The sequence below is a fragment of the Petaurus breviceps genome, unplaced genomic scaffold (genome assembly GCF_028583685.1).
Source record: "Petaurus breviceps papuanus isolate PSGF00001 unplaced genomic scaffold, PetGlider_PUasm1.0 91133, whole genome shotgun sequence".
NCBI classification, from domain to species: Eukaryota; Metazoa; Chordata; class Mammalia; order Diprotodontia; family Petauridae; genus Petaurus; species Petaurus breviceps.
In genome coordinates, this window is record NW_027187419.1 from 64,204,086 (window position 1) to 64,208,505 (window position 4,420).

Here is a 4,420-nt window from a genome sequence, read left to right on the forward strand (position 1 = left end):
GACTACTTTATGCAACTACTCCTGGCATCAACTCAATCAATGAAGTCATAAAACCAACCTTATATGCACACTGTATACTCAGTACCTTCGAGGGTCCAATTTCCCAGCTATGCCTCAAGTAAGAACTACTAGAAAAGGGACTCAACCTGGGGTCTGTGGATAGATTTCGGAAGCTCCATGTTCTTGGAAGGGGGCAAACATTACACATTCATTTTCTTTTTTTTTTTTCCAGGAAGTAAAGGGCTTTTATTTAAGCTGGCTGTATGTAAGGGGAAACAGAAGGCAGCAAACAGGAGACATGGGGCAGGAGTTACTGGGAGGAGGCCATGGTTCTGGAAACACTCTCAAAGTCGATCTTTTCTACAATGTTCTTGGGCTTGATACTCTCTTCTTGGCTGAAAATGAAGACCTGCCCTGCTTCATTGGAGCTCTAGCCATATTTGCTCATCCACACTTTCAGCTGGTTGTCTGACAGATCTCCCAACATCTCAGCCAGGAGCCAGTGGTCAATATGTTGATATGTGATGCCCACAACATGGCAGATAAATTTTCGGACGGAGTCTTCAAAGCCTGTGATGACTTTAAGTAGAAGGAGATCTATGTTCTCATCTAGGGCATGCCAGAAAGCTTGGAAATGACAGGTCTCCAGCAAGTCTCCCAAGTTCAGGATCTGCCTGATGGGTTGCTCTTCATGACAAACTTGGTCAATCATGCACTTGTACAGAGTGAAGTCTGTGTGGGGGAGATTGGTGAGGACTTTCAGCAGAATCTGGGCTGTCACTGTGGTCTGGAAGAAGGCCGGGTTGAACTGGTATAGCTTAAGCACGGCCAAGTTGGCTTCCAAGTCACAGGCGTTCTCCTTGGCCTGGGTCTCCAAGTACAGCTCCAAGGTGGCCAGGTTCTCAGGATTGTACCTGTCGATGCCCTTGAGCAGCTTCCCCACGTTGGCGCGCATCTGCTCAAACAGCGTCATGTCTTCCTCCTTTTTGCAAGCAGATGCAGACGCCAAGGCCTACATCTTCATTTTCACTAATGTCTAACTGAAATTTAGCATTTCCTTGAAAGGATCAAAAACATTATTTTGAGGAGACAATAGGTTTCACCAGATTGCCAGGGATCCATGACAGAAAAAAGGGTAACGAACCCCTTGCTAGAAGGTAATTGATAACTGTGAACCCTCTTTGATTTGAGTGTATAGCGGTGCCATCTCAGACTCTTATCAGTGAAACTGCAGATCCCCTTTATTAGGGATAAAGAAGAGTGATAGCCCAACTGCTCATCAAAAAGGATTGACTTCTTTACAGTTTTCTGAATATAGCTTAAGTATATTGGACAGGACACTAAACTTGGAGTTGAACTGTGTTTGAATCCTGCTTCAAACACTTAGTAGCTGCATGACCCTCAGGCAAGTCAGTTAACCTCTCTAGTCTCAGTGACCTCATCTGTAAATTAGGAAATTGAGTTCAATGATGCTTAAGGCCCCTATCAGCTCCTTAGACTTTGCCTTTCTTGCTCAATTAGTGGGGAAATCAATCTACATAGAGGATAAAGATATCCTAGGAAAGAGATCAACTGGTAGTCTTAATCCAGGTAGATTTATCCCTTCTCTCTTGATTAAATATAAACATCCATTACAAATGCCAAAACTCCAGGAGTATCTGAGTTCCTCTGAGCATAATTGTAGCAAGTAATTTTGGGAGGCTGCTTGGATGCTTCCAAATCTAGCTGAGATGGTTCTTGACAGTTTAATTATATCAACCTATGTCCCATTGAATATAAGTTTTCTGTTGTCATAATGATGGGAAACAAATTCTACAACAATCCTTATATCAGTCTGTCAATAAATATTTATTAAATACTTACTATGTGCTAGGCACCATGCTAAGTGCTGAGGACACATAAATAAAAACACAGTCCCTGCCCACAGGGAACTTACCATTTAACAGGGATGACAACATGCAAAAGGAAGCTGAAAAAATGGGGAGGTCTGGGGGAGAAGGGCATGATGAAAAATTTCAAAGAAGTCAAAAAGTAGTATAACTGGGCAGAAAAATTTGCTGAGTCCCCTCTTTTAATAAAGGCCCTGGAGCCCATGGCCCATGGGTCAAAGGGTCCAATCAGAGCAGCAGAGGGAACAGATGATATGTACCAACCACATTTTATCTTGCAGCATAATGAGATGTCCCAATGATTAGTTTCCTGGAGAAAAGAGATAGGATGGAGGGATCCAAAGAAGTATAAATGCAGTATACCTGTTGGGAAATGGGGAGAAAAGTTGTGTCCCCCCCAAAAAACCCTTGTTTGTCTTTCCCTGACTTTTGCCTGACAAATGAGGTGATTATTTCTCTACCACAGTAGACCTTACCCTACACGTCACCTTTTACATATTCAGGTGACCTAATTTTTCAGTAGAGAGGAACTCCCCCTTTTTTCACCAAGCTCAAAGTAATATAACTCGCTGAGGTACCAGAGTCTATTAGAACTTTGTATTTTCTAGTGTTCCCCTCCCTTGGGTACCTTCAGATTTCTACTGAAAGAAGAATGACAGGGGAGTTTCCCTCCAACTTTCCAGTGGGTTCTGTTCCCCTAGCCAAAATTCTTTCCTCATTCCCAGCCAGACATATTTCCTTACACTTAAACTGGCACCTCCTGCCTATCTTTATAGGCTTCACCTGCAATGCTAAGGCAGGTGGTAGGGCTTGTCATGCTTAAAACAAGCCTGAACTGTGCTCCCTTCTCTTATACCTTAGTTGACTTGGGTCTCTGACAGGCTTCCAGGTTTTCTTGCTCTTTCCCTGATTGACTTGCGGTGTCCCACAAAATTCCAACTCCTTTTTCATTCCTCCAATCTATTGCTCAGTTGTACTATGATGTAATCTAGATCTAAATCTTGTATGTCCTGTATTCTATCTTTGAGACTTGTTTAAATCTCTTCTGAAAATCTCAGTTGTTATTGTCTCCTTCAAGTCAAAGACAGCTCCCAGTTCCTGAAGACTGCTAACATATTAAATTAGGAGGTCTATTAGTCCACCTGTACACACTGTAGACTCCTTGCTCTCCATGTATCCAAAAATTACAAGCAATTTAGTCTCAGTACAAGAATATTTCCCTAATGCAGAACTTTATTTTTTCATTAATAGGACCTAAAGTAGAATCTTTACTCCCATTTCCCAACCTAGTTTTCCAATTATAAAAACCTCTTGCATTTGATCAGTTGCAGAGGTGCAAGGTTTTGCATTAAAAGACAATTTTCAGTGGCCATCCTTTCAACCTAAAAAATGAGAGGGGGTATCATAGTGGGCTCTGGTAGAAGTGGAAGGACCCAAAACAATCACAAAAACCATGCCTACGGAGGTATTACATGGGTGGTCACAATTTGTAGCTCTTATAATTCCTTTCCTGAGCAGTTCACCTTGGCACTGATTCCAATGCAATTGAGAGAGGGACACATGGCTCTCTTAGGGTTGGCTTATTTGTGATATAGGATGTAGACTTCTAGCCAATATTTTCAGTTGACAAAGTACTGAGCTCAGTCATGAAGGTCCAGATATGTAACTCTTCAGTTGAATGTGCAATATCTGCCATCAACACTCAGATAGATACATTCTGTCTTTACTGTACTTTGTGTCCTAGCCACTGAAAAGCATAGTACCTTACCACTGACAACACGAAGATGCCTGGGAAAACACAGACATGCCATATGAGGTCTTCTAGGACCTCAAGAGTCACACAAGATAGGGAAAAAATGGAAAGAAATTCAAGACCTTCACAGCAAATCTACTATAAAAAATTTTGAGCCTTATCTGATCTTAACTCAAAAACTCTTCTACATAGACCCTTCACTATTTGGGTTTTTCTCATTGAAAGGTGGCATGGAGTAGTGGATAGTGTTCTATGGAGTCAGGAAGACCTGGGTTCAAATCCTGCCTCACAGCTGTGTGACCTGGGTAAGTCACTTAATATCTTGGCTTAAGTTCCTTCTCTGAAAAATGAGGGGGTTACACCATAGGGTTCCTTTCAACTCTAAATCTATGATTTTATGATCCATGACATTATCTGACTCACCATTGCCTTTCCTAAAGTATAACTTCTAGAATGGAGCACAATATTCCATGCATAGTCTAATCAGAGCGGGGTTCAGGGGTACAGACATCTTCTAGTGGAAGGGTGTAACACACATTAGCTCTTGGGACACACCAACTATATTAAGGTTGATCTGCCTAAATCCAGGTTTGTTCATTTTTTACACAATGTATTGTTTTGTTCACCCCCCCCCCCAATCCTGTACTCATATATTTGACCTTTTGAATTCATGTAGAATTTTACTTTTGTCTCTGAAATTTAATCTTATTAGATCTGATAATAGTATCTAATTAGGTTTTATTAGATCAGGGCTAGCCTGTGAATATCTTTTAAGATC

The 4,420-nt window shown here is 41.4% G+C and overlaps 1 pseudogene; it reads right to left on the reverse strand.

Annotated features, from left to right (window-relative positions):
• Positions 1–211: 211 nt before the first annotated feature.
• Positions 212–1,012, reverse strand: LOC138155360 (eukaryotic translation initiation factor 3 subunit K pseudogene; annotated as a pseudogene).
• Between the last annotated feature and the right edge of the window lie 3,408 nt (positions 1,013–4,420).